Here is a 10,336-nt window from a genome sequence, read left to right as displayed (position 1 = left end):
AGACATGTCCAGTGACGGGCTCAGGTGGGAGTCTCCTGCTGTGTCATTTTATCTATAAAACAGTGTTGCAGAAAGAGTTCTTTGAGACACCAACTCTGAGATGGAGTTCAGAGTGCTGCATGTTTAGCAGGGACATTTCTAAGGGGTGCAATGTCTGCGGGATCAACATGCAGGGGAGGCAGGGAAGGCAGTGAAATTGGGGTTCACCTTGTCTGACCCCTTGAGGCTCTAAGCCAAAGCAGCCCATGCGAGTTGTCCTGCACTCAAGCCCAGCAGCCTCTCCCGGTGAGCCAGCCTGGCAAGGGCATGGCTTTGCCTGGTGGCTCCCTGCATCTGACAGCAGACTTCCCCTTGAAGGGGTCTCTGGCTCATTTTCTCATTCACGCAAATGGCAGATCCACTGGCCCTTGGTTACTTTGGGCTAAAGGTGCAGTTCTCCCTGCCTGAGTCCAGTGGTACAAACACTCCCACATGCAGTGAGTTACACGTAGGCAATGAGAGACAACAGAAGCCCAGGGTTTAGGGTGAGTTGGTAACTCCAGGCTCTGGAAAGCTGACCAGAGTGAACAAAATCTCATCTTTGTGTGTCCCACTTGCACCATAGCTAGGGAACTTCAGAGGGAAGCCTGTCCTGTGTATACAACCCCAGGGCAACGAGATTCGCTGGGCTAAAATTGAAAGATGTCCTGGTTCTAAGGGAGCAGGAGAGCCCAGGCCCTTCCAGCCAACCCCTCTGATTCCCAGGACACGACATTTCCAGGATGTTCTACGTTATTCTCAAGAACTAAAATTGAGAAAGTTTACCCAGAACATTTTCCAACAATAACATATAAAAATATAGCACAGGGTCTGTTGTGCAGTCTCTGCTTAATTAATGCCAGTTGTTTGTTTGTTGTTGATGCTCCTCATCTTTAGGATTGAGAAATGCACTTCCATGCGGATCAAGATTTATGTCCACCCAGCTTCAATCCACTGAGACTTCAACCCAGTTTCAAGTCTTCCTCTTCAAATCCCAGTAAAATTCTGAGAATGCTTCTTATTGTCTCTGATTTGTCAACAAGTCCCAATCCTGAATCAGTTACTGTGGCCAGAAACAGGCTACAGCACACACGATCCTAATGTCCTGGAACCTAACCTCTATTTCACTCACTTCTGATACCTGACTCGGGAACACAGCACATGCACCATTGCTCAGAAACAGACTCAAGGTGAGGCTGGAGGAGCAGCCTCCACTGTGCTACTCTTCAGAGTAGAGGGAACCGAGGCTCTGGCATCAACTGCTGCTCTGGTCTGAAAGGGAAGGGACCTACTGAACAGTAAAGGTCCAGGCAGTGTTATATAACCTACAGTGCAGCACACTAACATTCACTCGTCCATTCATCCTACTTTTGTTGTAAACAGATAGTGGCAGAATCATCTTTTTGGAGGCTCACAGGACACTTTGGCAAGCGTGGCAATGGTGTGCCTCTTAGGACATCAATACGTGGTGATTTGCTCAGTAGCTTTTTTCCTTTTATTTTTATTTATTTTTCTTGATTTTGAACTAATGTGGAAGAAATGGAATATGGAGTCAGTAAAAAGTCCTGAAGAATCCACATGGAGAACAGGCACCTTGACCTGGAAGGAATTGTGGTGCTGGGACTTAACACTGGGGTCCCTGAAATGGATTGCCCATGGATCCCACAGAGGCCCTGTGTCCACTGGCTGATGAGGCCTATCCAAGAGCAGGAGAGAGGACGTGGCAAGAAGCTAATAAAGATGCAAGAGCCGTAGACGCCAGGGCCTAGAGGTTGCCTTGGAGGTGGTCTGTGCCTTTTCAACTCCATCAGTCTTTCTTTGACCCCCCGGGTGAAAACCCCCAGGCTGTCCTTAGCTCTCAACCATGTCAATTTGTTTCTGCTCCCTTTACTTCCCAATCTTGGCTGATCTGGCTCTTATCAACCACACCAGAGCCTTCAATGTTATCTCTCAGGTCTTTAGCCTGTTTCCTCTAGAATCCATAGGTTCTCATCTTTGATCCCTATTGATTTGGTCCTCATCCAAGTTCCTATCTTCCCGGCCTGTCCATACTACTTATAGTATCACAAAAAAGCAGTGCACACACTTGTTTCCTGTGGTGTTATATGACCTTTTTGAAATAAATAAAATTCAAGAGGAAAAGTGATACAGGATAATAATAACCCCAGAATGGATCTTTGCTCAGATGTTTTGTGGGATAACAAAATGAAAATAGAGCCTTCTGAAATTTAATTGGACAAATGACTTAACTTTTTAGAATAGGGACGATGATAATATCTCACATTAGTGTTTATTCATAATAAAATTACTACAAATGTAACAACTTTAAAAAATGATCATTTTATAGTTTATCATTGAATAGGTCAGAAGTCCTGCAAGACCCAGCTGCTTCTCTGCTTTGAATGTCACAAAGCTGAGATGGAGGTGCCAGCCAGACTGGGTTCTCATCTGGAGGCCCATTGTCTTACTGGCCTGCAGTAGGTGGGCACCTGCTGTACTTGCTTTGAAAGTTGGTCTGCATTCCTTATCACATGGTCCTTCCATCTTCGAGCCAGCCAAGGCACATAGACACCATCCTACATTTCAATTCTCTAACTTCTTCTGCCAGTCAGAGGAAAGCCTTTTCTTTCAAAAGGGAGATGTGATTAAGTCAGGCCCACTTTTATCATTTTGTTATCTCAGGCTCAACTAATTTGGGATCTTAATTATTTCTGAAAAAATCCCTTCACAGAAATATTTAGGCAACATTGGATTGGATATCCAGAAGTGTGTAAAGCAGGGTCAGGAATACTGGAGGCATCTTAGAATCCTGCCTATCACTCACTCACTTCTTAGAGTTTTTACTAAATGGGTCATACATGGGTGAACAGTATGTCAAAGTGAGGGTTTGATGGAACTCTAAGAGATGCTCATCTTTTTGCTGATCTGCTGAACTGCCTCATCGATGTGAAGCAGCAGTGGCAGGCAGCCTTTCTGTTTCCCCCGAATCCTCCTCTAGCTTGACCAACTCCCTGGCTGAATGTGGGTGCTTAGCTTTGTGATGAAAGGCTTCTTTCTGTAAGACCTTTCTCACCAAAACCAGAGGCAGTTAGAACAGGCATAAGGTTCAGTTCGTCCCTGTGGGGCTCCATGTGACTGTGGTTCCAGCCTGTTTCTACCATATCCCGTCACTACAGACACCTCCAGCCAGTCCTAAGGGCTGAGATCATATGGTGGCTGTTGTCTTCTTGCACCAGCTTGTCCTTCTGTCAACACATTAGCAGGATGGACTTCCTTACCTGGACAAGCAACACCAGTCTTCACTGGTTACAGTGGGGACCTCGGGGACCTCGATGGTACTCTCATTAAGTTGCCATCGTTTTCCAGGCCTGTTTAGCAAAGGAGCAATAAGAGGTGCCCCAGGGAATTCTCTGAATTCAAAAATAGGCCTCCTTGTCCCTGCTAGAGATGGCACTCTTTTCCTGCCCACAGGTCTGGTACCATAAGGAATCCAAGAGGGTCAGGTGCGAGCTCAGCTTCCAAGGCATTAGAACCATTAGTATGTTCCTCGGTGGAGACTTTTGTCCTTAGGGTGCTAGAATCTCCAAACCCATCAAGCCAAGGTAGTGGGGATAAAAGTTTTATGGTTTGGATCTGAAATGTCCCCCCGCAAAGCTCACCCAAATACCTGCCCATTGGTCTCCAGAGCAGCTGTGTTCAGAACTGGGTCCTCTGGAAGGTGATTGGTTCAAGGTGATGCCAGTGTTATCAATAGATCAATGCACTGATGGATTCATGACTTAATGGGCTATTGGGAAAGCAGTGGAAGCTTGTGGAAGTGGGGCCTGGTCAGAAGACGTAGGTCACTGGAGCTGTGCCTCTGAAGGCTACATCCTGTCCCTGGCCCATTTCGGTTTCTCTATGCCTCCTGGTTTCTTGATGTGAGCAGCTTGGCTCTACCACGTGCTCCCTACTATGAGGTTTTTCCTTGCTTTGGGCAGTGTGATGGAGCCAAGTGACCATGGACTGAAACCTCAAAACCATGAGCCAATACACACCCTTCCTTGATTTCATCAGATATTTTGTCACGACCATAGAAAACTGACAAATACAAGAAGAAAACACTTTTTGGTAAACATATTAAATAATAATAATTTAAATAATGATTATTTAAATAATATTAGATAATAATAATATTGTTTAGCAAATGTTTATTATTATTAAAATAATATTTATCACTTACTATAGGTATTGCCATCCATTCTGTGCATTCTGGCTGTGAAGTGGTAGCACATGCATTCGTTGCCAGTGTAAAGCACTTGTCACACTCAAAGTCCAAACCTGACTGCATGCTGGTGCTGGTGCTGAGATGGAGCATCTAGAAGACCATTCCACTGTTCCACCAGCAGCTATTCCTCAGACACAGGTAAGACCAGTGAATGCCATTGTCACAAGCCCATTTTCACCCTTAACTTACTGCAAAAGTGACCCTCCCTCAGAGGGACGCTGTGGGAATGGACAAGGCAGAAGCCATTCAAGCAGCGAAGGCCTAATGAAGGAGTCCAGTGTAATAAGTGACTCAGTGACAAAGTGGCTGCCTGGCTCCTCGGAGCCTGGTGACATCTGCAGGGCAGTGGGCCACTCCTGGTCCAGTCATAGGTACCACAGGTGGACTTGTCCCCACACCACATGGCGCTGATTTCCCTGTCCAGTTTATGTGTACCCAGTCCTCCTTTCTTTCCATGTCATGGAGATCATTTAAAACACCCCTGTACACCTGTGTGTGGAGGATCGCCCTTTCTGCTATCTTTCCTGAGTCCCTGTCTGTCTGGTGTAAGGGAATCAGGCCTTTAGTTTTCCTTTCTTCTTTCACTGGTTATAGAAACTCACTGTTCAGCCATAGCGTTGGTTGACAGAAAAGAAGCAAAGTGGTAGGATCAGGTAACATGGATTTCAGGTTACCCGTCCTGTGTACTCGACTTAAACTTTCCATGCTGTCTGGGCCCCAAGTCCCATGTACCTGTGCTAGATCTTACACTAATGGCCTCTGATGAATCATCTGGTATCCAGGCCTGTCTGTACACCCTCTCACGTGGACTCTGTGTTTGGGTGCAACTTGGCTTGGCGAATGGACCCTCACCAAACATGAATGCTCTGTACTGGGACCAGCCTCTCGGAACACTGCTCCCTGAAGCTGCATCTGGCCTCCTTGAGAAAGAACGACCACTGAGTGAGAGAAGCCCAGCCCGCTCAGGTGTCCTGGCTAAACCTAGCCCTGGGTGGCCCCCTAAGGAAAATCCAGCAGGAGAAACGTCCAGCCAATCCGCAGAAACAAGAAGTTGAAGTAGCAAACATTTATTTTTGGTTTCCTTTTAAGCCTATGTGCGGGGTTGTTCGTTATTCAGAAGTAGATAGCTGAAACAAATCCTGGAGGAAGGGTGTCGCTATCATAAAGGCTCCGCGCTTAAAGTGCTGGCTTTGGGACCAGGCAGTGAGTGGGAACCAGGAACGAAGCGAGAACACTGCTAATGAGAAGAGGGAGGGGGACCTGACCTGTGTGCAAAATGATCACCCGCCACCACTGGTCATGCGGGGTGTTCGATGCACGTTATAAGGGAGAGAGAGAGAGAGAGAGAGAGAGAGAGAGAGAGAGAGAGAGAGAGAGAGAGAGAGAGAGAGAGAGAGAGAGAGAGAGAGAGGGAGGGAGGGAGGGAGGGAGAAGACTGGGGGAAAGAAAAAAGAGGCAGAACCTGCCGGTTAGAAAATAAGTTTCTCATCCCAGTCTTTTTTCTTTCTTTTTTCTTTTTAAATTGGTGAATGAGTCTCAAACTAAGGAATAGTCATAGGGTCAAGTGGAGGATGTAGCTATGAGAGCCCCCAAAAGTTCAAGGTGGTATTTGGTTCCTTACTCAGTGAGGCAAAAGGGCTTTTAAAAATCTTAGGGACTGGGTTGGGATGTGGCTCAGAGGTTAAAGTCCCCTGGGTTCAATCCCTGTTACAAAAAAGTCTTGGACACATGGCATCCTGCAGTTCTATGGGAGGCTCAGAGCAGAGAGTTATCTGTCTTGAAAGAAACCGTGCCTTCAGCTTGGGTCACAAGGTCACTCTTTGGAAAGCTCACCATGTATTTAATGGGGTTTTTGCCAAATTGAACTAAAACAGAATCTGTTGAAAACATAAAGAGGCTACGGATCCCCCAAATTTCCACAGCAGGAAACTGTCTGAGAGAGAGCCAAGTGTGGGAAAACACAGGTCATTTCTTGCAGGAAGCAAACGTCTCTCTGAGGGCAAAACTAAGATCATCCCGAAGAAGGAGCCAAGAACTGTGAAGAGCTTAGCCCTAGTCATGGAACATCCATCCCTACCCCCAGGAGGGAGTCCATGGGTGATTCAGGGTGTATTCCAGAATTGCCATAGACCAGTGGCTGCTGTGCGCCTCATCACTTTTTAAAAATGAGAATATTGAGTGTAATTATCTTGCTCTTGTCTCAACATTGTCTGCTGGGTGTATGGGGCAGACAACTTGACCTTTTAGTTCATGAGTCTAGATTAAGAGTTGCTGGTTTCAAAGAGCCTCTTCTGCTTCTGAATAAATATAAAGAGGTCATGAATCCCCAGCCTATGACATGATTGGGTGAGACTCTAGGGTGGGGATGAATATATTTTGCATAGGGGACCATAGGAGTCACTGGGGCAGATGAGGACTCTCTCTGGAATGTTGATCCTAAGGATTTCCCCATGAGGCCATGGAGAAGGATGAGGAGTGCCTAGTGGTCTTGGCCATTTGCTTAGGCAGTGGACCCATTTCATACCTCCATGCCAGTGGGCCCAGTGAGTCACACCATGCCCTGTGCGCCCAGGCAAAACCAACAGGAGAGCACAGCAAGGGGTGGCTGGTACAGTGGTGTCTCCATCCATAATGCAACACTGCAGCATACATCTGATCTTGGATGGTTCCACAGAGCATTTAACAACAAGGAACGAGGAACAGTTTGAACTGCAGGTCACTTGGTGATCCATAGTGGACTTTCTGCATTTTCCAGAGTCCTAAATCAGTCAGTGCATTTCTTTTAACCTAGAAAATTGCTGTTAGCAGAAGAAAACATGGCTTTACGCCCAAAGCCTGACTCTGGAGGAACTTGGCAGAGTCTGCGTCTATTGCCCTGTTTGAGATAAGTACATGCACTGCAGGGTCCTTCCTGCAGAATGAAGAATCCGACCTCTTCATTCCCATCAGGGGCCTTGGGTAGAGCCAACTAGGGTTTTTGAACTGGAGAAGAGGCTCTGAATCCCAAGAAGGCAACGTAGGTTCGGATTAGACCCCTCCTTCCACTTGAGTAGTTCCGATTTTATAGGCAGACCCGTCACCGTAGAAAGAAGCCTCCATTTCATTCTTAGAGATCCCGCGACCAATCAGATCAAAATGTCAATCACCACTCCATTCCTGAGGCTTACTATGGAAAGCACGTTCTGGTTATGACTTCTAAAAGTATTGTCATTGGATGTGGGTTTATAATTTGTTTTGTTTTGGATGCTTTCTTACTAGTGAATTCTGAGAACCCCAGGTAACAGAATGGTAGGAGCAGAAGGAATCTTGGGAGAATCAATCCTTAATTATTAATGACTAACTCAGTAGACCAAGAGAGAGTTATGAAGACCAGGGGACACTAGGTAATGGACACTATTGCAGTAGTATTAGAAAGGCTCAAGGCGTGGGGATGTCAGGTTCACGCACAGAAGCAGACAGACTTCTGCTCCAACGGGCAGTCTTCACAAGTGTGCACTACTGTTTATTCACATGTTTTTGCCTAATAGCCTTTATGCCTGAGGACAGAGAAGAATGCCACATGCCCTGTTTCTTTACATGACCACGGCTATTTCTTGATTCAAGGTGAGACTCTTGGGCATCAAAGCCACAATAATTTCCTACAATAGTCAACTAAATGAATTTATTATAATAATTGAAATAATTTTGGATCACATTTACTTGGAAGCAAGTGAGGAAAAAATGCAACCCCACTCTATTGGGTGACCATTGATAATCCCAGTACGGTGTGATTCGAACAGTAAGAGTCCAGCGGCCTCACACTCAGCATGAACGACTTTGCCAGTCACTGACTTGTAAAGGTCTGGAAGACCTCAGACTCCAGGCTGTCCTTGTCACTTAGACAGGGATGTGGACTGTCCATTTCTTGGGGAAAGCACAGAATTTTCTTTCTATGTTTTGATTTCTCTTCTCATTTATGTTTTTTCCTTTAGATAACTGACTTCACAGCTAGGGTCATGTAATTTGATTTGAAAGTGTTAGCCATAAATCTGTGAATTTACAGAAATGGAAAATTCTATTTTATCTTGCCTTTTCTTTGAACTAATCATATACTTCGTTCACATTTAATGATAAATTCTGAGAACAGCGAAGGACTTGGAGCTATTAATTGGACTGCTAAAATATTCATCATGCTTTAGAAGAAAAATTATTTTTGGAGGATGTGTTTTTAAGCTGCTCTGTTTTCCAGGGAATTAAAATTCAATAAAATAGTTCAAAACAAAACAAAACAAAAGAAAAAACCCAACAAAACTCAGCAGGTATGTGCGTGCGTGCGCACACATACACACACATACACACACACACACACACACACACACACACACACACACACTGATGTGCAGGAAAATTCCCTGCCTCTCTAGCTATTGACTGCAATCCAATGAGCCACATTTTCAGGTGCTGTTACTATGTTGTAGTTTTAACTCGAATACCTAGCCTCCCCCTTTTTTTCAGATTGTGATACAGAGAACGATGGCTCTGGAATGAGAGCTAGATCAAACCATTCTGAGAATGGTCTTTCCTAGGGTCTCTTTGTGCCCTGGGAGCATTTGTGTGTGGTAGAGTAGGAGCTGCCATTCCTGTTCTGCACAGCTCCACGATTTCAGGAGGAAATGCTTCAAGTCGCTAGTTTCTTTACTCACTGCGTATTTGTGAGAATTAATGTTTGCCTCAGAGAAAGGTGTGCACATGTATGTGACATTGCCCTGATAGAATTCTGTCAGCCACGAAGCAGGTATGACTGGACCTCGATCTGGCACCACCATGATCTTCTCACAGTAGATTCCCACCTTGAGGTTTATCCTTGGGGTAACCAAGTGCCTTTCATTAAACCCTAGAGGGTTTATCACTGGTATCTGGTTGGTTCTGAGCTCTGGTTCAGGTTGAAAGATTCACATTCAGGAAGTGAACTCATGGTGACAGGTGAATTGCTGGTCTGGCTGATTATGTGTTTGGTGAGTCCCTTGTCATAGGGATGATGTTCTCCAAGAGGTGGGTGAAAATTCCCAGCAGAAATCTTGGACAAGAAGTTTTAGAGTAAGACACTATTTTTTGGAGGTCTACCTATGGGGCATGTTGTGAGCAAAACTTCAGTCTTCTCTAAGTTCTAGAAGGTCTCACCTGGAATCTAGGTTTCCTCCTCATGTGCAATGTTTTCTTTGGTGAGTTGCTCCAGTCTCCTTGCAGAGATCCATCTATGCTGGTATAGGTATCTCAGTCTGAGACAGAGGAAAGGGCAGTTGGACCGTGAAAATGGAGGTCTGTTCTATCTGCTTCTGAAGCTGTGGAGGTGGAAGGACCAGTTTGCTATTGAAGACTATCCTCCTGGCCCTAGGATTCTAGAAGGTGGCTGGAAGCCCAGGCATAGTGGCCTTAGGAGTGTGCTTGTGTTTCTGAGGAAGAGCTCCCAAGTGGACAGCTCAGAAGGACTCAGGACAAGTTCTTCTGCTTTCCTTCCAGGACACATGAAGACTCAAAAGAAAAGACTTCCGAAGGGGCTTAGAGTAGAGGACTAGTTGATGTCTGAGTCATATCCAGGCTCACCACACTCTGTCAGCTATGGTTACATAACAAATTAATTGGTAATAATAAACATATGTGGACCAGTAAAAGATGTACCTGGACAAATTCACAAACTTGTGAAAATGTGAGGAGGACTGAAGCATTTTGCGTATAAATTATATTATCATTACCAGTGAATGATCATCATGTCAAAATAAGAAATGAAGATAAAAACCAACTTTGAATGTGGACATTTTTAATGCTATTGAATTAGATGACAAAGCACAGTATAGCTTAAAATATGAAATGATTACAGCTGTGCCAAAAGAATACAATTTGCACCAATATCACAGGATAAGTGCTCCAGTGAAATATTACCCCTTCCAAAAGAATTCCATTTTTTCATTAGTACATTCATATCACAAGAATTCAGCTCATTATCAGTATCAAGATTTGAGTTTTGTCAATCATGGATATTTGTTCTCTATCTTATAAAAATTCTAGTATAAT

This window comes from Sciurus vulgaris (assembly GCF_902686455.1).
Source record: "Sciurus vulgaris genome assembly, chromosome: 10".
NCBI classification, from domain to species: Eukaryota; Metazoa; Chordata; class Mammalia; order Rodentia; family Sciuridae; genus Sciurus; species Sciurus vulgaris.
The sequence above is the reverse complement of the archived record's forward strand: the minus strand, read 5'-3'. Positions refer to the sequence as shown.